Source organism: Saccopteryx bilineata, chromosome 8 (assembly GCF_036850765.1).
Source record: "Saccopteryx bilineata isolate mSacBil1 chromosome 8, mSacBil1_pri_phased_curated, whole genome shotgun sequence".
Lineage (NCBI taxonomy): Eukaryota > Metazoa > Chordata > Mammalia > Chiroptera > Emballonuridae > Saccopteryx > Saccopteryx bilineata.
Window position 1 is genome coordinate 64,061,023 of NC_089497.1, and position 24,444 is coordinate 64,085,466.

Here is a 24,444-nt window from a genome sequence, read left to right on the forward strand (position 1 = left end):
ATCTGACACATACTAAAGGATAATACCTAGCAATGATGTTTTATATTTAATCAAAAGATTATAGGCCCTGGCCGGTTGGCTCAGCGGTAGAGCGTCGGCCTGGTGTGCAGGAGTCCCGGGTTCGATTCCCGGCCAGGGCACACAGGAGAAGTGCCCATCTGCTTCTCCACCCCTCCCCCTCTCCTTCCTCTCTGTCTCTCTCTTCCCCTCCCATAGCCGAGGCTCCATTGGAGCAAAGATGGCCCGGGCACTGGGGATGGCTCTGTGGCCTCTGCCTCAGGCGCTAGAATGGCTCTGGATGCAACAGAGCGACGCCCCAGAGGGGCAGAGCATCGCCCCCTGGTGGGCATGCCGGGTGGATCCTGGTCAGGAGCATGCAGGAGTCTGTCTGACTGCCTCCCCGTTTCCAGCTTCGGAAAAATGAAAAAAAAAAAAAAGATTATAAAGATTTATTTATTAAGGAACACATCTGTAGACATCATTGTGAAAAGAACCAGGAGGAAAATATAAAAAAACAGAGAGAGTCTCTTTCACCTCTGGTTCATCTTCTACATACTTTGTCTATGTACTATTATTTAGAACACTTAACTGAAAATATATTGTATATTTACTTGTCTATTCACAGTATCTGCCACCAGAAGGTAAACTAAATGGGAGCAGATTGCCTTGTTCACTGCTGCATGTTCAGGACCTGGAATAAAAACTGGAAGTACTTATGAATAAAGAATGAGAGCATGAGAGATTTCATGGACTGCAATCCTCCTATGTGGATACAATTGTATCTGTGTCCTATTCTTCAAAGTAAATCCTAGCACTTCAATATTAGTTATTTCCTCAGTTCCACTGAAGAGATGTAAGGAAATTATGGTTATGAATGATCCAGAAACTTGTGGATTATGGCCTACTGAAGATAAAAGTTTATATGAATATAGCTTTGCATCCCTATAAAGAACAAAATTCCTGACATAATAACAGGACATTTCTAAACATTTGTTGAATGAAGAAATGAATGGTCTTGCTGGCAGGGTTAGCACAAAAATACAGGTAAGATTGACAAGTCTTTATGTTTTCTGATAAATCACAATGACTTTTGTGGAGGAAAGTGGACTACTTTGCAACAATAAAAGAAAATTAAAAAAAAAAAAACAGACACAAAGAGAACAAAGAGACCGATACCCCTCAGAAGCTCCTGAGTACTTTGATGTGATGATACAACCCAATAAATAAGGTTCCCAGTGCTGATCCTGAGTCACTAAGACAAATTTACTTAGCACACACTATTCTTGGCTTAAAGGGCAGCAAAGTATGCCTTATTTTCAGAAATAGCTACATTTCAACATAAAAAGAAAAATAAAATGTTGCTTAAAGATCATATGTGTATCTAGAAAACTCAAATTGACACATTTCCTACAGTCTCCTGGTAGATGTTTCATTTTTATTAAATCATTCTGACACATTTTATTCCATTCTGATCAGAATCACTTCTTGTCTTATAGTAGTTTCTTTCTTTCTTTTTTTTTTTTTTTTTTTTTTTTTTTTTTTTTTTTTGACAGAGACAGAGAAGTCAGAGAGAGGGACAGATAGCAGGAAGGGAGAAAGATGAGAAGCACCAATTCTTCACTGAGGCACTTTAGTTGTTCATTGATTGCTTTCTCATATGTGCCTTGACTGGGGGACTACAGCAGAGTGAGTGACCCTGTGCTCAAGCCAGTGAGTGACCCTGTGCTCAAGCCAGTGACCTTGGGCTCAAGCCAGTGACCTTTGGGTTCAAGAAAGCAACCATGGAGTCATGTCTATGATCCTATGCTCAAGCCAGCAACCCCATGCTCAAGCTGGTGAGCCCGCACTCAAGCCTCCTGAAGCTGGTGACCTCGGAGTTTTGAACCTGGTTCCTCCGCGTCCCCGTCCAATGCTCTATTCATTGTGCCACCTCCTAGTCAGGCTTATGGTAGTTTCTTATTTATAGTTTCTGCTGAAGTGGTTGGTTCTTAGAGATAAGAACCTCATTTACTTCAGTGTCTGGCCTTTGTGACTTCACAGACTAACACAGTACCTGGCACTAAGTGAGTGTCCAGTAAATGCTTGTTGAAAGAAATACGTGGAGAGTAGAGTAAAAATAACAATGCCAATATCGATAGCAGAAACAACAGGTAACATTCCATTGTTTCTATGGACAAAGTACTCTGCAACGTCCTTGATGTGTGTTAATTTTTTTATAAGTTCCTATGATGCCCATAGCAACATTAACCCACTTTAAAGATAAGAAAACTGAAGCCTAATGGAAATTTACTGCCCCATGATCACAAGCAAATAGCTGAATGGTGATTCTGGGGTTGTAAAGATTTGGCTTCAGAGTCTCTTGTCTGTTACTTACAAAGTTAATGACTTTGGGCAAGTTATTCAGCCTCTCCAAACCTTAATTTCCCTATTTGTAACTGAAAAAGAGAAGAGTACTTATCTTACATGAAGAGAGAAGACCTTGGATCCTTAACAGAAGTTATTCTACGTCCCTAGCAAGGGACAGGAGGTGTCACACTTTAAAGTTCAACAGAATTACCTGGCGCACACTTGGAAAATACAGGATCTCTGTCCCTACCTCCAAGAGATTTGTTTCAGATGATCTGGATTAAGTCCCAGGAATTGGCACTTTAAAGAAACTACACGTGAAAGCACATGGCTTTGACATTCACCTAAATTTAATACCTTAGGAGTTTTTATCAAAAATAGAGCACCTTGATAAACGTGAGTTTTTTCCAAATATCTATCTTCAAATAGACAAGGTATTATCACAGTCTTACTCACTAAGATGTATAACAATTATGGTTAATATTATACAACATAATATATGCTAGGCATTGTTTTTAAACAGTTTATGGATATTAACTCATTTAATCCACTCCATACCCATGATAAAGTTAGACACAGGGAGTGTAAGTAATTTTCACTGAGCGCGGACAGCAAACCCAGCAGGCCGGCTCCAGAGCTTGTGCTCCCATTACACCGTGCTGACTCTCCCAAGGGTGGACTGAGGTCAGAGCCCTGGCTTACAGGTGGTCTTGGGCAGTCCCTGCCCCTGTCTGAGATTCCAGGTCACTCTCTCTGAAGTGAGGGGGTTGACTCTGATGACCTCTAAGGCTGTCTGGTCAAAAGAGTCTATCACTCATCTTATAGGAGTGTTTGGCATTGCTATCTGATGGAATAAAGTCCTAGAATTTCTGGTATAAGACACACTTCCTCTTTTAGAACTGCCCCATTATTATTTTCTCTTTACCTGTGAGTTCAAAAAACTTCCCTCTGCATCATCTGTTCTTTGCCATTTTCTTCTTGCTGAGAAACCAAATGTGCTTCAGCCTAGAGATGGAGATCATGTCTTCCCAGATTTTCTTTTAAGCCTTACTGTCTTTGTTTAATCAGACTTCCAGAGTGCTTCCACCTGAGGCTGTTAGCGCTTCATTACTATCCCAGAAAGGCCCATTGGCTTCTAGCCCCTCCTTTTCTACTCTCCTCTTGAGCAAGGGCACTCTTCTGACCTAAGCCATCCTCAATAACATCTCTCCAAGCTGTTCCGGCCTCTTCAAGTATCTGCTGTTGTCTCCTTCCATGCCTGAACTCTCTCTCTCTTAGGCTTCTTGTAGCCTCTTATTTTTCAACTTGCATGCTTAAAATACAGATGCCTAAGGACTACCCCCAAACCAAATGACATCAGAATTTTGAAGAAATCTGGACAGGAGTATTGTTTTAAGATGTAGAAGTTTTGTGAGAGATTCCAATGTGTGACATGGTTAATAATCATTGTTGTCTAGCTCCATGTTCTCAAGTGGGAAGAATAAGCAAATCAGAATGATGAGGGCAGCTGGTTGCTACTTACGCCCAGGGAGGGGAGTCTGGGCATGTGAAGCAAACAAGATGGTATCTTCCAGGTGGTTTAGAGAAGCCCCTTTATGAAATACAGTTCTATCTGAACCTCTAAAGCAAGTTGGATCACTACACTTTCCTGTGATTCACCTTAGCTGAATAACCTAAGGCTTCTCACAGCATCCTGCACCAACTTCTTATTTCTAATTATGAAGAGCAGTGCAGAGGACAAGCACTTGATAGCAAGATTCATTTTCTTTTCCTGTCTGAACTAACTGGCTAGATGACTTTGGGGGAATCCCTTTTCCTATAAGGTTTTGCTTTCCCTTACGTGGAAAAAAGGCTATCACTTTACTAGCTAATCACTGAGCTTCCTTCCTATTTTATTATTCTACTACTTTAAGGCCTTATATTTGTTGTTCCTATTACAAAAACTATGCTCAGTTCTTTCTATGTTCAGCTGCTACTAGAAATGCACCTGAGCATACACCTATTTCCAACCCCTGGTAACGTCCATCCATGAAAAGCCGATACCAAAGCTGCAAAGACTTTTTCAAACTTCCTCACTATACAAAGATCTGTCACTCCCAAAACTTCAGTGTAGGCCACTGACTCTCCACAAAGATCTTCTGTCAGTGCCCACTGATAGCAACCATCAACAGCAAACATCTGCATTTCTGGCCTCCTCGCTTCCTACAGGGAACCTGCCTCCTGAATATGGCTCAGAGAGATGAACCTTGTTCATAGACAGGTCCTCTGCTCTCACCTCTCCAGCTGTTCGGTGATGCTCAGGAACTGGTTATAGTGTGGCCCAAGCCCCTCCCCCGGTTTTTGCTTACTCTGTCATAATGTGAGATGGCCAAACATATTAGCAGGTGCAGCTTGATGACCGTGCAGCAGTGCAGTGGCTGCCAGAGTCTCTGCTTCCAGCCCTTTAACTTAGGAGCTGCAATATCTAACAGTGCTGAGGAGAGTATGACCTCCAAGGCCATTTTATTCTCTCTAGGTACTGTGTGTGAATGTATGTGTGTGTTTTAAACATAATTAAAATATACTGGCCCTGGCCAGCTGGCTCAGCAGTAGAGCGTCGGCCTGGTGTGCGGGGGACCCGGGTTCTATTCCTGGCCAGGGCACACAGGAGAAGCGCCCATTTGCTTCTCCACTCCTCCCCCTCTCCTTCCTCTCTGTCGCTCTCTTCCCCTCCCGCAGCCAAGGCTCCATTGGAGCAAAGATGGCCCGGGCGCTGGGGATGGCTCCTTGGCCTCTGCCCCAGGCGCTAGAGTGGCTCTGGTCGCGGCAGAGCGACGCCCCGGAGGGGCAGAGCATCGCCCCCTGGTGGGCAGAGTGTTGCCCCTGGTGGGCGTGCCGGGTGGATCCTGGTCGGGCGCATGCGGGAGTCTGTCTGACTGTCTCTCCCTGTTTCCAGCTTCAGAAAAATACAAAATATATATATATATTTAAGCTAATAATGATAATGAAAATAACAAATACAATATTTGACAGGAGAAAAAAATTAAAATCAGGACCGTGCATGGGTCTGGACCCACTCTTTGGATCGAAGTGGCATAGATTCTCCCTTTTTACCCCAGTTCTTCAGATTTTGATATAAGGATGGAGGAAGGAGAAAAGAAAAGAACCAAAAAAAAAAATTAGCAAGACTACTTTTATCAACCTATAAAATAAAGCACCATAAGTCAGAAATAACAAGGAAAAATAAAAACTTGGTTGGTTGAACTTGCAGGGGGAGGGTCAATCGGGGCTCCATTTGGTGGAGGAGAGATCAGTAGAGTATAGTGTGTGTGAAAACAGGAGACACAGGTTAAAAAGAAAAAGGTGTTACACAAGGTCACAAATTGGGTCTTCTCTAGTATCCTTATAGAGGCAAAAGAACAAATAAGACTTAAGAAATGGAATTAAATGAATAATAATTCATTTAAATTCTATTTAATCGCTCTGTGTTTTAAATACCATTCCACTTAGAGCTCAAACCCATGCTGGTCATAGATTCAAGAATATAAAAAGCATGATCACAGCCCTGGCTGGTGGCACAGTGGATACCATGCTGTCCTGGAGTGCCAAGGTTGCCAGTTTTATCAAGAGGTCACCAGCTTGTCCTTGAGGTCACTGATTTGAGCTTTAGTCAGGGAACATCTGAGAAGCAATCAATGGGGGTGCCCAACTAAGTAGAACAATGAGCTGATTCTTCTCTCTCTCTCTCTCTCTCTATATATATATATATATATTTTAAAGACATTTATCTACATTTTAGAGGAAGAAATTTCAAAAACAGTTCATTATAGAAAAGGAGATGCATACTTCCATAGAAAGTGTCTCTTAGAGGTTTGGCTTAAGAAGGACAGAAGACTCTCATATAAAACAGGAGTCTACAAACTACTACTCACAAAAAACTACTATTGCCTGTTTCTGTAAATAAAGTTTTTGGAGGATCGCCATGCTCATTTGCTCAGGTACAGCCTATGGATGCCCTCACACCAGGGTGGCTGAGTTGAGTAGTTTTGACAAAGACCAGATGGCTTGCAAAACTGTATATATTTACTATTTGATCTTTTACATAAAAAGTTTGCTGACCCTGACCTAAAAACTAAAATTTTAATTATACTTCAAATGAAAAAGGAGAGACCGGGTAAGGGTGTTGATTGGGCAGGTGAAATGTTTATAAAAACGATTTGGGTGTATAAAGATATATTTGATAAATGAGATGCAATGAGCCCATGTGAAAGTGTGAAATACAGGAGAACAGTCTGAACTTGATTGATGTGGTAAGAACAGATTAGGAAGTTTAAAACTCAGAACAAGCTTTTCTCAAGAAAGCTACAAGTGAATTTTAAAATAGATGACATATGAGACTATGTGAAAGAAAGTTATGATTACTAGGAGCAGCATGACTTTCCTAAGAACAAGACTTCTGACTTCTACCAAACCAATTGAAAACAGTTTTCCTGGGATGGCTTCTCCTCTTGCCTCTATGTATTTTATCCTTGCCACAATTTTTTCCTGATTGTCTTCTTCCATTTTGGCAATTTTTAGGTAAATGATTCAAAGTAAATTTCAAGTTATTTTAACCTGTTTCCTACTAACAAACCAGTCTCACATTCATTGTTTCTCTAACCACGTGGAAAAATTGTTAGTTGACTAGCTTTAAAATGTTATGTGTTTCCAAATAAAATTTAAAATGTTATATGTTTCTTAACATACAATTATCATCTCTAGTCATCATTTGATTTCTAAATGATATGGCAAGGGTCTTCATTCTTTGTCTGTGTAATGTTATTCAAGTAGTATTAGGTTTATTTTTCCCTATAAATGTTTTGTTCCAAAATAAACATAAAATCACTGCTATTCCAGGAAATTCTGTCTTGTTCTTCAGGAGTGGCTCTCTGTTCACTGCAAAGTTGTCCCTGGAAATTCCCTCCTGATACTTGATAGTCAATGTTTTTTGTTTTTTTTGTTTTTCAATATGCTTCCCCTGTCCTTCAGAGCTTCTCCTTACGTTGTTATATGTCTTTAACATTTTTAATTTTAGCTTCCTGGAGCCTGAGTGAAAGAGCAGGACACACAGCAGGTTTTCTCCTTTCCAAATGATAAATGTTACAGAGGAGACTAAAGGATGAAACTATACCATAGCTATCTACCTTCTCAGTGAGGACAGGGAAACAAATAATAGTAATAAAATAAATAAATAAATAAATAAATAAATAAATAAATAGGAAGCAATCTGGAAATAACACTTCCCTGATCATTTAAAATTAAAATTCAAAATAAGAAGAACATACCATCTGCCAATTATCACATTGTTTCCACTATGTTTCCAAAGTCTAGTAATTGAGAATCTGAGAAATATTTTATGATGTAAATTCATTATAACATAATGGTCTTGGACAAATATGCTACCCTTTGGCATTTGACCTCACTCAAGAAAAGAATAGACAAACTATATATTTCGTGAAAGGAAGCAGTAGTCCTAAAAGAGAAGTATCTAATACAGTTAAAAAATACAAAGGCCCATAACAGGAGTATTGAACACTTATTAGGAATGTGAATTTTGGAATCCTGGTTTTGCCATACAACAGCTATTTGACCTTGAGCAAGTTCCTGAAGCCTTCTAAACCTCAATTTCCTGGTTTGAGAACAGAAATACAAATACCTAATGTATTATGTTTCTGTAAGAGTAAAGTGTCTAGTACATTACCCAATAGATGCTCAATAAAAAGTACGTAATAGTTACAACCATTCTAAATTTGGTCTAAAGTGAAATCCTCAGATGTCTGGGAATGATGAGGCATAAAAGTTATAAGGAAGAGCATGGTTTAGTTCCTGGGAGTCTCAATGTTTAAGAAGTCTTGAGTCAGTTCTCAGACAATTTTGTGGTCTCTTGATTTTTGTTTTTAAACAGAATGAAAACAAACAAACCAAATCACTGCACAGAAGTTTATACAGTCATAAATCTTTACTATTCCACACTAAGGTCCATTGTAGTTTACGTATAGTAGCCAAATTCCTTGCATGGTTAACTGCTTTAAATTTTAGCCTCAAATTTAAATACCACGGTGGCTAGACTCAAAACCACCTCATGGATGGTCTCAGACTCAGTACTTTGACCTTATGAAGGGTATAAAGTCATTTACCATCAATGGTAGTATAAACAGTATAAACTTAAAATAATTCTTTGCTGACATGTGCACCTATTCAGTCTTTATGCTAATCAAGGCATATTCCCTTCTTCTAGGGCCTAGAAGAACAAAAGTAGCTCTTTCATAGAGAGACACAATATATCCTCCCTGATAACTACTTCTAGCTGACCAGATAATTTATCCTTGTTTAAAAACAAAAGCTAACTACAGTAAAAAAAAAAAAACAAATGTCATAAATTCAAAACAAATGCCGCAAACTTTATCACTCACATAAAGTCTTACAAGGATATTTCTTTTCAAGAAGCTCTCCTGAGTATCTTTCCCACAAGTGGTTACTCAGAGATCTAGAACCCTTCCACTTATTGGCCTGGCTATTCTCTAGGGCTCAAAAACTGCTTCTGGGTCCTCTCTATCCAGCCTACAAGCAAAGAAGGAAGGAAATGGGTGGAGAGAGGAAAAAAGAGAGAGAAATAATAGAATGTATGGCAATCTTAGGAAATTTGAAAGCAGCATGCAGCAATCCTGCCTGTGGTGCATTGGTTAGAACCAAGGTACAGGGTCATGTCAAACTTAAAGGGAAGTTAAAAATATAGTCAACTGTGCCCGGAAGAAGAATAAGACAGTTATGGTAAACACCAATGAGAGAATTTGAAAGAGAGGTCTTCAAGACACAAAGAAAGTTATTTAAACTGAAGTTCAAAGGAAATTTTCAGAATTTATAGGCACTTGGCTAAAACTGTACATCTTATCCAAATTCTGCAAAGCACGATTTGTTTTTCTATACTTACCCTTTGAATGTTGATATCTCTGCATTTTTCTCTGGTAAATTCTGTGGCATGGGCAATAAGTCTGCATTATCCAAAGGGGTCAGACCAGAGATCTAATCTCTTTGCATATATCTCTGTAAACTTTCAGGACAAGCAGAGCACCAGGGTTAGCAGAGCACACTGGGACAATGACTAACTTTACAAATGTCATAGCAGGAAAGAGATACACTCAGAATTTGAAAAGAGAAGATTTAGAAATTTAGTAAAGCCTTTTTTCACATTCCAACGTATAAGGGTCCTGTGCTTTCATGCATCTCAAACACACACACACACACACACACACACACGCACACACACGCACAATTCAGTTTAGATGGTGTCTCTAATAACGACATACCACTGACTATCAATGAAAAGCCTATATAAACTGAAGAGTTAAACATCCAACCTCACGACATTGCGTTTGCATTTCAGATGTGTTGGGCAAAAATGGGAACTACTCAAAACATACTTTGAAAGGAAAGAAGACCAGGCTTTACCATATTGGACGAAAATATTTTACTTGATAAGAAGTGATTTTAAATGTCTCTCTCTTGGGGTTTGGTTTTTTTTTTTTTTTTTTTTTTTTTTGAGAAAGAGAGAGAGAAAGGGTGAGAAGGTGAGAAGCATGAACTTGTAGTTGCTTTCACTTTAGTTGTACATTGATTGACTGGGCCTGAGCCAATATCCTCTTGTTCAAGCAAGTGACTTGGGCTTTTTATGCCAGCAACCTTTGGGCTCATGCTGGTGATCATGTGGATAGTCCTCTTCCTCCCCTGCTCAAGCCAGTGACCCCATGCTGAGGAGTCTGTGCTCAGAGCCAGTGATCCCAGGCTTTAAACTGGCGACCTCAACTTTCCAGGTCAGATACTTTAATCCACTGTGTCACTACTGGTCAGCTTGAATGTCTCTTAAAACACTCAGAAATAGGTTTGTACTTATATTATTATTGGCTTTTTAATTTTTTTTTTATTTTTCTTATTTCTGAAGTGAGAAGCGGAGAGGCTTGCCCACTAGGGGGCGATGCTCTGCCCATCTGGGTGTTGTTCCGTTGCAACTGGAGCTATTCTAACACCTGAGGCAGAGACCATGGAGCGATCCTCAGTGCCCAGCCCAACTTTGCTCCAATGGAGCCATGGCTGAGGGAGGGGAAGCGAGAGATAGAAAGGAGAGGAGGAAGGGTGGAGAAGCATATGGGGACCTCTCCTGTGTGCCCTGACTGGGAATCAAACCCAGGACATCCACACACTGGGCCGATGCTCTACCACTGAGCCAACCAGCCAGGGCCTATTATTGGCTTTTTTATTACTATAATATGAAATTTTAAATGTTATAAAATCATCAATTGCAATAATGAAAAGGAATATATATTTTTTTCAGGAAATATGCACCTAATATATTAGAAATTTATTAATGGCTCAGCCAATTAATTCTAGATATGAAGCTATAATTTAATTATTCAACTGTGCTATTTATAAGAGTATTTTTTTGAAATGTTTTTGTTGTTTTACAGCAGCCTTTAATTTCTGATTCTTTCAAAGTCAAAGGAGAGAAAAGGGAGATGTGAAGCTAACTGTGAAGATGCCATTGATCAGTCATTAGGGGTGGGACCCATTTACCACTGCCCCCTTACAGGGTTAAGATAAGGTAAACTTGTTTCAAATGAAGGCGACTCACCTCAGTAAATGAGCTATTTATCCAATTACCCAAGGACCAAATAAAATCATCATGGGCTAGTTTTCTATCCTGCTCAAAACCAGATGCTCCTGTGAAGATTATTTATTCAAGCGCTGATTACCTGGCTCTTCCCCACTTGTTAAAACAAGTTTGTAGCTTGTTCATTCAGCAAACATTTACCGAGTACCTATTACTTGCCATACACTGTGTTAAGTGCCATAAATACAGAGAATAAATCAACTGCTGTGAGAGTCCACAGAAGGGGCTGCAGTTGAAGATGGAGTGGACATCAAACACATAAAGATCTAGGTTTGTGCACTTCAGGATGTCTCGGACCCTTAAGCCGAAATAATTGAGAACTCCAATCCTGACCTATGTTCCTATGCTGTAGTTATCTGAGGAATTTTCAGACAGACATAGCTCTTCCCTGGAGCTATAACACGTGGCAGTAAAGGTGCCCCTGGTACCCTGAGTGCATACATAGTGTTGCCTGTCACTTCGCATCTCAGGTATCTTCAATGGCTCCTGGTCAAAAATGTGAAGTCCGAACTCAGTGACATGGCTTTGAAGACGCATAAAGATCTGACCCTAGCCTCACCTTATAATAAAATATAATTCATATCCTAATCTTAATTTCTAAAATAGTTCTCGCATTTTATAGCTTTTCTGTTTACTATTTCCTTCAATAAAAATATATTTTCACGTTTGTTTACTAATCAACAATCTAGCTAATGTTTACATCTCACCTCAAATATAATTCTTCAGAAATGTTTTATATCCACGCCAAATCAAAATAAATCTATCTTCCTTCATACTTCTATGGCAAATTACTAGCTGTAACTGACTTCTACCTTGTGCAATAGTTAGTTGCTTATATGTTTGTCTGTCTTCATTTTCTTGTAACTGTGCCTATTATTAGTGTTTGTGCAAGCATGTGCTCATTAAATGCACATTAATTTGAATTGTTCTGTGTTTTTCTTGTTCAATTGGGTACTGAAACTCCCCAGAAGAAAGCAGACTCAAGTTCTGCCCCTCACCTCACTTCTACTTTCTTCTCAGGGGCCCACAGACCATCTGCACTTTGATTCTTTATAGTCTTGTTCTTCCTTTGTCCATCCACCAACACCCAGACCAACAGCATCCTATTACAGAAGCCCTCTCGATGCACCTGTCACCCTCCTAGTCTTTATTTAAGCCCAAGGGTCACAAAAGAAAATGTCTGTGAGTGAAGAGCATATAATGTAAATTGAAGAAGCCAGCTGGTAGAAAATAAGGTGTAGATAGGCCCAACTGGAGACAATATACCCATATGAAGTTAACCAGGTTATTATTTTTTTAATTGCCAGACAAACAATACTGTTTGTATCATAATAGAGTTAGAATGCTTCTACTTCAACACAAGGCACCACACCATCCTGATAATCCACTAAACTCCATTTCAGTATCTTTGTTTACATTTTTTTTTTTCTCCATCAGAAGTGCTCTATGAAGGCCTGGAGCCAATGTTACTTCCCCATTGAATCTTTTCCAATTCCTAGAGGAGGAATTTGTACTTTTTTTTTTTTTTTTTTTAGTATTCCACTCATCAGAGGTTACCTCGCACTAGTCCTATTAGTGTATATTAATTAGCCTTGTTGTCTGCTGTCATCCTCTACTTCTCTCAGCACAGTGTCTTGTACACATAAATTCTCCACATAGATTCTTGAGTGAAAACCAAGTCTCCTTCACTCCTCCCTTAAGCAGTAGCAACTCACTGGGCTCTTGGCCCTAAGTGCCACAAGGCAGGGTTCTTTTTCTTTTCTTCTTCTTTTAGCATGCGAGAGAGAGAGAGAGAGAGAGAGAGAGAGAGAGAGAGAGAGAGAAAAGAAGAAGAAGAAGAAGAAGAAGAAGAAGAAGAAGAAGAAGAAGAAGAAGAAGAAGAGAGGATAGAGAAGAAGAGAGGAGAGAGAGATGACAAGTATCAGTTCTTCTTTGCAGCACCTTAGTTGTTCATTGATTGCTTTCTCATATGTGCCTTGACTCAAAGGTTCCAGCAGACCGAGTGACCCCTTACTTAAGCCAGAGAACTTGGGCTCAAGCTAGTGACCTTGGGCTTCAAACCAGCAACCTTTGGGCTTAAGCCAGACACCATGGGGTCATGTCTATGATCCTGCGCTCGAGCTGGTGACCTTGGTTTTTTTTTTTAAGTTTTTTATTTTTTCTTTACAGGGGGAGAGAGAGAGAGAGAGAGAGAGAGAGAGAGAGAGAGAGATAGATAGGGACAGACAGACAAGAACAGAGAGAGATGAGAAGCATCAATCATCAGTTTTTTGTTGCGACACCTTAGTTGTTCATTGATTGCTTTCTCATATGTGCCTTGACCGTGGGCCTTCAGCAGACGGAGTAACCCCTTGCTTGAGCCAGCGACCTTGGGTCTAAGCTGGTGAGCATTTTTTATTTTGTCAAGCCAGATGCGCCCACACTCAAGCTGGTGACCTTGGGGTCTCAAACCTGGGTCCTCGGCATCCCAGTCCAATGCTCTATCCACTGCGCCACCACCTGGTCAGGCCAACCTTGGGTTTTGAACGTAGGTCCTCTGCATCCCAGGTCAGCCCTCTATCCACTGCACCACCACCTGGTTAAGCTAAAATATTTTTTTTTAGATTCTATTTATTGATTTTTGGAGAGATGGGGTAGACAGAGAGAAAGAGAGGGAGAGTGAGAAAGAGGGGGGAGAAGCAGAAAGCATCTACTCATAGTAGTCGCTCCTGTATGTGTCTTGACCAGGCAAGCCCAGGGATTTGAACTGGCAACCTCAGTGTTCCAGGTCAACTCTTTATCCACTGCACCAACACAGTCAAGTACAGGGTTTAGTGAAAAGCACTAAACCCAGATTGTGGTTGGAAGAAAATAAAATCTATGTTTCAAATTATTAGGTAATGGTGGTCCCTGACTCAACTAGAAAACTAGTGGTAACATCAAGGTCAATTTTATCTGCCAAAACAAGACCCACACCATGTTGCCTTAGTCACAGACACTCTTACCAATTTGTCTATCTGATATTTCAAACTCTCCAAGAGAACAAAGAGGCACTAAAATTGATGAATACACTCTTCAGTTTATGGAGGGGCAGGAGGCAGTTTGGTGAGTGCACTGTTAAAACTCTAGGAACTTGGCAGCGACCAGGGTACAGGAATTCCCCCTGCTCTGCATTTTAACACTGCTGTGATTTGTAGACATCACTATTTAATGAAGCACACAGCTGTGCGAGAAGAGCAGGAGGCAGTTTGGCAATAAAGGGCCAGCGGGAAATCTGGCAATGCTTGTCATCTGGAATTTCCCTAACTCACACGCTGCCCCTCCTTCCAATGTCCTTCTCCAGTTCAACCTCCAGTCACTCTCGGAAACAAGCATTTTAATTACATAAATAACCCAGCAGAGAAATTGCTGTATAAGTCCTGCCCTTTAACTCATCTTTAGCAAGTATATTTTTGTAAGTCCAGGAAACAGAGTTTGGCAAACGAGCAAGATAAAATAAGACATGATCCACATCTTCAGCTAAAATTGTAATGGAAACATTGAGGGAAGCTAAAAGAGAAATCTCTTTGGGGAATATAAATTATTTCTTTTAATTAAACTAGCCCTGCCCTTTCCTATTTTAGCTGCAAACAGAAGCTTCCAAAGCAGCAATTAGAAAAACCTTGTGGTGTCCTATAAAGTTGAGTTTTGCAGTTGGGTTAAAATTCTAGCTCAGAAATTTATCAATTGTGAGACATAGGAAAGTTCTTTGGCCTCCTCTACAATACAAGAGTAATAGAATATACCCAATGAAGTTGTTAGGATTACCTGAGAAAGAATATTTACAAGATCTGGTACCTAGGGACATTCAGTTAGCATATGTTTCCTCTTTTCCTTTTCTTCCTCACCCTTTTTTCCCTAGCACATACACAGAATTCCATGATTTAAGAGTATAGTGTAAGTTCGATGAACAGTGGACTGTTTTTTAAAGCACAATAAATTTAAGTAAGTACTTGGTATCTGTACTTCTTGCTATTATATATTCTTCTTGTTTTTTTTTTCACACAACACATTCTTCTTCTATTCTTCTATTATTAAATAAATGATACGATAACATTATCTTTATTTTAAGAATTCAAAGCACATATTGATACATATCTTTATCTCTTTCCAAAATATTCCTATAAAGTAAAGCAAGGTCACAGGTATCTCTATTGTGGGTAAAAAAAATGACAACAGAAATTAAATTGCATGATCCAAATCAAAGATTTGGATCAAAGATTTGGATCAAAGGAGAACTATATTTTTATGCTTTCTTACTGTAGCCTTACCCATATTATACTACCTCTAATTCTTTGAATTGGAGTTATATGTTGAAGACAAAATGAATGATCCAAAGAAATATTTACTAAAGACATCATAAATAGAAAAGAACCTATAATACTTAAATAAAGCAAGCAAATAAATAAAAATCAATGCTCTAGTCACTATGTTTCCATTAAGAACAAATAACATAAAGCTCTATTAAGTAAAGACAAATTTAAAATTAAGAGACATTAAGGTTTTAACCTTATATTTCAGTTTTAGAGTTTGTCCCTGTAATGGAAAAAGAAAAAAAAAACAAAGAAATGTTTATCAGACAAAAATATGTCTCAAGGTCTGCCAAAAGTTTGTGAAATAAAGCTACAAGTAATTCATTAATTCAGTTCTTCTGAAAAATTAAAATTACTTAGGTTATAAGTAGAAAAACATCACAGTGATTTGTTATAAAAGCAAATTTAAAACCCTACCAAAGAGGGAGGACTGGTAGTTTATTTAATATTGTATCTTCTTTATTTTCAGTAAGTCCAAATAGTAATTACCGACTTAACTGTGTGAAAAGTATGCATATTTTAGCTGAATTTATAATTAAATTGCACCTAAAATAAATGAGAAACTATATCATAAAAGATCAAAAGTGATACAAAAGGAGAAAGATAAAATAGGGCTGAAAATTAAAGAACTCCATGGGGGCATATAACTCCATGAGGGTATGAAATAACATATATCGTAACAACTCACATTATACACAGGTCAGATTATAGCTTTATGTAGGAACATGTGAAAAAATAAGTTGACACTTTAAAATTTATTGAACAATGGGAAGGTTCCTAACTCTACTGTTTTATCAGCATCTCTGAGCCCTAGAGCAATGTGTGGGTGTAAGAAGTCTATGAGCAGTAATCATAATTTTAAGTACTTTAAAAAATAGAAGTTTTCCTTCCCTTGCATATTCTATTATTTCCTAGCAATTTAAGCAGTGTTAATTATAGTCTAGTAAAATAGTGAAGAATGAGAGAATTAATAAATGATTCTGCATTTCTGAGTGCCAAGTGGTCTTGGGGATTTAAACTCTGACCAGTCTGCTCTAACTGCTCTTGCATGTGCTCCCTTTGTAATCTGTTCCTTTGTAATCAGCAAGCATACTTGACAAGGCTACTTTACATTAGCCACTCTGCATAGTAAGCATATGACATATGAGTGAATCTTCAGAGACAAGAGTGAGTCAGGCCAGAAAACATTAAGCAACCAAACTGCATGCTGTTATATGCCACTAGTCAGAGTTTAGATTTTAACATAAAAAGTACGACAGATTAAAAATCAGATTCTAGCCAATGAACAAAAGAGGAAGCAAAAATAAATTGTGCTTTCTTTCAGAATTTGTTCACAAAATAAGTTTGTTTTTAAAATGAATATATTTCCCATCACCACTACCACTAGCAGAGAAATTATTTGCTGAGACTGGTTCCACATTTAAAATTAAAAGATAGTACATATTGTTATTTGAATTCAATGTTAGTAAATAATTTTTAAGTTTTACATATTGTCAAAGCTGCTTTTAAAAACTATTAATCTATAGATCAAGATCATAAAATCCAATGTTATGGGCTACAGATAGCTTAACAAAAGAGAGAGAGGGAGGGAGGGAGAGAAAGGGCAATCGATGACTCTGGAATGGATTAAATTACAATGAACAAGTGGATTACATCAGATCCCATTGCATGTAGCATAGGTAAGTATTGTTTTATGAAATGCTTTGATTCAACTCATAGATGTTTATGTGTCTGTGCATGTATGTGTGTGTGCTATATAAACAACATGCTTTTATTATAGCTAGTGATAAAAATGTTGGAAAGCCAATTTAGAATAATAGTTAAGATCAATTTTTAATTATCAGTCAGTTTCTACTTATATGTATAAGAGTACTAATTTTTCAAATTTAAATATAGGCTTTAAATTTGCCTTACTGATTTTTAAAAAATTTAGTTACTTTTATTGAGATATAATTGACATACACTATTATATTAGTTTAAGTGTATAACCTAATGATTCAACATTTGTATATATTGTGAACTGATCACTACAATCAGCCTAGTTAATATCTGTCACCATACATACAGATTTTTTTTAAAGAAAGGGCTCTTTTAATTTTTTTCTCAGTGAGAGGAGGGGAAGCAGAAAGACAGACTCCCACATGCACCCCAACTGGGATCCACCCGGCAAGCCCACTAGCCCACTAGGGGACATTGCTCAGCAACCAAGCTCTTTTTAGTGCCTGAGGTGAGGCCATGGAGCCATTTTTAATGCCCGAGACCAATTCTCTCTTATTTATCCATGGCAGAAGGAGGGAAAGAGAGAGAAAGAGACAGAGAGAAAGAGAAGTGAGAGGGGGAGAGGTGGAAAAGCAGATGAGTGCTTCTCCTGTGTGCCCTGACCAGGATTCAAACCTGGGACATCCACATGCTCTACCATTGAGCCAACTGGCCAGGACCAGAATATTTTCTTATAATGAGAATTTTTAATATTTCCTCTCTTAGAAACTTTCAAGTATACAATACATTATTATGCAACTTTCAAATATATAATACAGTGTTTTCTATAGTTTCCATGCTATATATTGCACCCCAATTGACATTTATTTTATAAATAGAACTTTGTACCTTTTCACTCCCTTCACCCATTTGGCCCCTAACCCATTAAAATGATCACTCTATGGCAAATTCAGAAAAATAGAGATATTTGAACAATACAATTTTATATGCTTTGATTACAGTTACTCAGATATGCAAACATCTAACTAGATATTAGAAGTGAACAGCAAAGTAAGAATGTTTAATTTGCTGAAGTGATAAAACAGTAGATGATTTTTTTTTTACACAGAGACAGAGAAAGGGATAGACAGAGACAGACAGACAGGAATGGAGAGAGACGAGAAGCACCAAACATCAGTTCCTCGCTGAGACACCCTAGTTGTTCATTGACTGCCCTCCCACATATACCTTGACCGTGGGCCCTCAGCAGACCTGAGCAACCCCTTGCTCAAGCCAGCGACCTTGGGCTCAAGCTGGCAAGCCCTGCTCAAACCAGATGAGCCCGCGCTCGAGTTGTCAACCCTGGGGTCTTCAAGCCAGGTCCTCCGCATCCCAGTCCGATGCTCTATCCACTGCGCCACCGCCTGGTCAGGCGACAGTAGATGATTTTTAAGAAATCTATTTTTAGCTAATGTTATCCTAAAGTAGTGCTATTAAAATTATCATATCTTAGTACGATTTTAAAATAAATTGTGGACAAAAATTATTAGGAAATAAAAATGCTTTATTTATAAATATATCACTAAAATCTTAGGTTAGGGAGCTGGCAAGAGAGTGCTTTCAAGGAATCACAAAGAAATAAAATGAGAAGAGACCTAGTATATAGAGTTTGTGGATATTTTTTCAGGTAGAAAAAATATGTAAGATGTGGAGAATTGTTTCTCCTGAGTTTGGAGACCCGTTTGGGTTTTCCATTAAAATAGCAGAGTCTGGAGTCAGTACTCTTGTTTTAGGCAATGTTCAAAATTCTCTCTCTGACCCCACCTTGTTCATCAAACAAAGTGGTAATAACTTGTATTCCTTGATCTTAGATACCTTTATTCTTTTCCTGGATGATACATAGAATCTAGGTAAGTCTGGGTTTGATTTAGAGGTGTTGAATGGAGAAGAAATACACCAATATCAGATATATTGCTGGATGTCACAAGATGCTGAAAGCCCATAAGCAGAAGACAGGAAAAGTCTCTAGGGCAGAAAACAGAATTAAAACCTAAGCTCACAATGGCAAGCTGACCTCTCTATTTTCTTGCCAAAATAATGTCTGCCATAATTGTCATCCTGGGTGCCAATAGTTTGTTTTGGGGGACAGTGGAGCTGAATTAAGGTATACTTGTCAAATATTACAATGTGATGGAGAGATTTTTTCCATATTTAAAAAACACATTTCAGAGCAGGTGAGAAAAGTCCATGCCTTGGTAGACATGGTATCTAGATGTACAATTTGGAATTAATAAATTCTTCCTTAGTTCTGCAAGCCAGGTCAATCTGGCCTTCTTTCTGAATATGTTATGCCTTGAAGTATCACAGTTAGTCTCAGAGGGCTACTGGCATTGTTAATCCACAGTAGACTGCCAGTTTCCCCCTAATATGAGCAATTTAAAGTAGCAAATGATCTCTTTTCAGATTTAAACCAGTCTTCCTTTCTATCTTTTGACATTAAAGCAATCTCTCAGACACTTGGAGAATCCAGTATACCCCATGAGGATTGTCCTTTAGCAAATATCTTGAAAGCAATAGGATTCTTTTCAGTTTTGCAAATATAAAATATTATCTTATATTAAACTAATTTTGTAAACTCTATACACTCTAGCCCACTAGTGATTCTGATTTAACTTGAGGGTGAGACGGATGATTCCTCCAGGGTTGTAACTACCTTGCAACGGTGATACTGTTCTTGTGGTATTGATATTGCTGTTATAAATTAAGATGTCACCATATGGAATCATTTTATGAAATGGGTCATATTTTAGCTAAAGTGATTATTTAAAAACATATATATTGCATACCAACTAGAAACAATGTTAACACTTGAGACAAGTAACTTCCACCTGCTTTGTTTCACGGTCCCCTTTTTTTCCTGCCTAGAAGTCTTAAAAAATAGTTATTTAAAATTTTAACAAATAAAACCATCTGTTATGATGAGAATATTTTTTGAGAAACTAAGATAACTAGATACTTTTATTTTAGTAGGGCAAACTTATTCATCACTTACTACTACACACTAGACCGGGGGTCCCCAAACTTTTTACACAGGGGGCCAGTTCACTGTCCCTCAAATCGTTGGAGGGCCGGACTATAAAAAAAAACTATGAACAAATCCCTATGCACACTGCACATATCTTATTTTAAAGTAAAAAAACAAAACAGGAACAAATACAATATTTAAAATAAAGAACAAGTAAATTTAAATCAACAAACTGACCAGTATTTCAATGGGAACTATGCTCCTCTCACTGACCACCAATGAAAGAGGTGCCCCTTCCGGGGGAGTGCGGAGGGGGCTGGATAAATGGCCTCAGGGGGCCGCATGCGGCCCGCGGGCCATAGTTTGGGGACCCCTGCCTAGACCCTGTGTATTATTAGCCTTTATTACCAATTAGCCCTGTGACTCAGTTAATCTTTATACTAATCCTATAAGGTATGCTTTATTATTATCTTCATTTTGCATATGAAAAAACTGAAGCACAGAGTCATTAGGCAATTTGTCTGAAGAAAGTGATGTAGCAGAGACCATAACCCATTCTGATGCCAAAGTCCAAGCTCTTGGCTACACAGTTCCCCAGATAGCTCAAGCATAGTAGAACCTGGGCTGTCAATGACTAAATAAAAATTTTAATGACCATATGTTATATAAAAACAGTATACCATATGGACAATACCTCTAGAAAGTCATATAGCTAGGTAGATATAAATCTAAAAATCAGAGCATTCTATAAATATTTGGGACACTAGTTTTCTATAATTGTTTTTCCTCTCAAAGAGAAAAAAAGTCACTATGAAGAATTTTTCTAGCTGCTTAGATTTATTGAAATTTATAAGACTTCCATGGAAAAGGGATTTCAGCCTATTTTATTTATTTTATTCTTTCAAAGCTTAAAAAAATCTAGCATCTACGAAGTACCAACATTGTATAAACTCTAAGCAAAATTCAATGATTGTGCCAAAAGAATGAAAAGATCCAGAAAATGCAAAATGACACACTACACATTCAGTAAGAAATACTTATTGAGTGGTTCTTCTACACTGAACACTATCCCAGGTCCCAAGGAAATGAAGCTTTGAACAAGAGATCTGACCTTTCTTAAACTTCTAGTCTAGTGAGGGAGACAGATATCAGACACAGTAATTACTCTTACAGAACTCTGACAAGTGTGTGAAGAAAAAATAGAGGGAACAATGAGTATGTACATTAGGACGCCTAAGCCTGGTATCAAGGGGTTTCCCTGAGCTGGTGACAATTAAACTAAGATCTGAACAGCGGGTAGATGTCGTCTAAGCGTTGGACTGTCTAGAAAGCTGAAGAAACTACTTTATAAGCTGTGGGTTGCTTCATAAAGGAAGTGATGGGAACTAAGTTTTGATTTGAAAGGTTAATTCAATATTGCCATCTGAAAAGCCAGAAAAAGTATATTCTAGGAGAAAAAATAGTACGAGACAATATGACCTCATAATGTAGCCTTTTTAGTCAAAGCAGTACAGAAACCCACAAGCCTGCATCCACACACACACACACACACACACACACACACACACACACGTACATACACAAAAACACGTGCGTGCGCGCACACACACACACACACATTCCTGCATACTGACCACTTTCCTGACACCACTGTGGTTCTTTATTCTTCAACCCTATTGCACGAGGCAAGTCTAATGTGTTAATAAAATCTGTTGGGTAAGTGAAAAGAGGGTATATGTGGCTTGGTTTTCCAAATATAAATCCAGAGAAGTGTTCTCTGGGACAGGTACAAACAAAGTGCCTGTAATTCACTCTAAAGTAAAAATCTATCAGGTCCTTTCCAGGGAGTGAAATTTTGTTAGGAATCAGGAAGCTATTCATTTTCTGTGGTTCCTCCACCAAAGACCAGGTTGAGGTTGCACAGGGTGTGGTAGACTGGTGTGCTGGAGACTTGTGTTTCAGCCTTAATTCTCCCATCAACTGACTTGTGTGACTCTGGATAAATCAAAAGCATATATAAGCCTCTGCTTCTTTCTCTTCTGAAAACAAAAACAAATGGCAGGTCTTTAAGTACAATGGATCATTGATGACAGTGGAACCGAAATATAGTGTTGGTGTACTTCCTGGCTCTTCGTCTGTCTAAGGATTTAAGAAACTGGATTTTGAAAATGATTTTTATTTAAAGCCATAAATAACTCTGCTCTCTGACTCTCCTTTAAATCCATCATATGCAAATCCAACTCAGACCTGCAACCTTTTCATATAGGCAGACCTCTGAATCGAGCCCTGTGTAACAGCAGCAGTGGAAGGGGTTTATGGATGTGAGATAGTCTTTGGAGTTAGCTCTGGTTCTAGTTCTGGCTGCTCCACTCACCAGCTGACTGGAAGGAATTTACCAAGGTCTAGTGCAGGGGTCCCCAAACTACGGCCTGCGGGCCGCATGCGGCTCCCTGAGGCCATTTATCCGGCCCCCACCGCACTCCCCCGGAAGGGGCACCTCTTTCATTGGTGGTCAGTGAGAGGAGCATAGTCCCCATTGAAATACTGGTCAGTTTGTTGATTTAAATTTACTTGTTCTTTATTTTAAATATTGTATTTGTTCCTGTTTTGTTTTTTTACTTTAAAATAAGATATGTGCAGTGTGCATAGGGATTTGTTCATAGTTTTTTTTATAGTCCGGCCCTCCAATGGTCTGAGTGACAGTGAACTGGCCCCCTGTGTAAAAAGTTTGGGGACCCCCGGTCTAGTGTTTCTCGTCTGAAAATAAAAGTGACAATGGCACCTACTGTGTAGGTTGTAAAAGGATGAAATGTGAAAATACTATGGAATATATAGCACATTACCTGAGCCAGTGCTCACCACCTATTGTTAATGATTTGATATTAATTAAATAATTTTCTACTATTCTTTAAACACACATTATATTCTGTTATATTCAATATTATCAATACCATTTTGAGACAGTGTTGGTCAAATAAGTTTGTAAATATGATATATATGTTTGCTTGCTTATAGTTTGCATTGGGTGTGGGAGACAGGCTGTAAGCAGGCAGGGTCATTATAGCCTAAGGCTTAGTATTTTTTAAAACTAAGCTTTTCCCCACACCCTTGACTGATTGCATGATGTGGGTGGTGCACTCTCATGAGGAATCCCATCATGCTTCAGATAAGTGACTTTGTATCAGAGACTTCCTTGTTTGTATATTGGATTAAAGGTTTTGATTTCTACACTATAAAGTGGGGCAGATCGGGAGCTTGCTCTCTTGGTTCCTGCTATCACCATTGCAGGGGCCTCCCTGATCCCTTGCCCTTCATGGGAAAAGCTGGTTTTCTGCTTTTCCCTTATCTTCTCTTGTGGTTTGCCTGTCTTGGTGAGACACCAATAAACAGAATGGCCCACCATCCTCCGACTCGGCCATTTCTTTACCGTCTGCCCGAATCCAATGGGAACCTGCATGTGAATGGCCATGATGGTGGCTCCTGGCCTTACGGACAGGAAATATTTAGTGCACTTAACAGAAGAGGAAAATAAACATGAGAGTTCATTATTTCCCAAGGTCACATTTCAAATGACAGAGGTAAGACTCAAATTCAGTTCTGTGATTTTGCTCAATCCTGACTCTTTATCTAGGTAAAAGCAGAGTAGCAGACATTACAACAACCCAGTACGTTCAACCTGGGCTTCATCCTTTGGCATCTGCCCTGCTCATTACACCCATGGCATGGCACAGGCTGATGATTGCCTTGGGATCCACGCAAGGGAGAAAGCTTTGTGGAATGCATTGTCAGAGTCCTACTTATCTTTGAATGAGTAAAGAATTTAAGGCCTTAGGGAAGAGGTGACTTACCAATCAAATCTTCCCCTCAACAAGTCAAGAAACAATGGAGAGATAATCTATGACAGCAAGGAAAAAGCTCTCTAATACTCCCAAGTCCCAGAGAGGCCCCTGGAGGGTTTTAAATTTGAATCATTGTGGCTGGGAAGGAAGTTGGTTTCAAATGAACTTTCAGAAAGTTGAGATTCATTGTCAATAAATCTTCCCTACAGTTTCTGTCTGGTGTTTCACATTCAGCTAAAACCTTTAATTCTCCCATAAAAGCTACTAAAACAACAAGAGACCCATTGGAAGTTTAGTAACCAACACGCTAATGCAGCTCCAGAACCAAGGTACCTCAAAAGTCCAATTCAGCAGAACTAATTCTCAAGTACAGGTCCCCACTGCTAATTTAAGGTGAGAGTTTTGGCCAACACTCCACTGTCAGGAATTTCTAAGGCCCCATGAAATATTGTACTCACACTTAGGAATTTTAAACCCGCAGCAAAGTTACCTACTTACTCAACTTATTAAGGGTAAATTATG

General features: G+C 38.8%; 1 protein-coding gene across 1 annotated transcript in view; it reads right to left on the reverse strand.

Moving 5' to 3' along the window:
* Positions 1–24,444, reverse strand: part of TP63 (tumor protein p63) — a 253,158-nt gene that overhangs the window by 158,782 nt on the left and 69,932 nt on the right. The gene's annotated exons all lie outside the window — the stretch shown is intronic.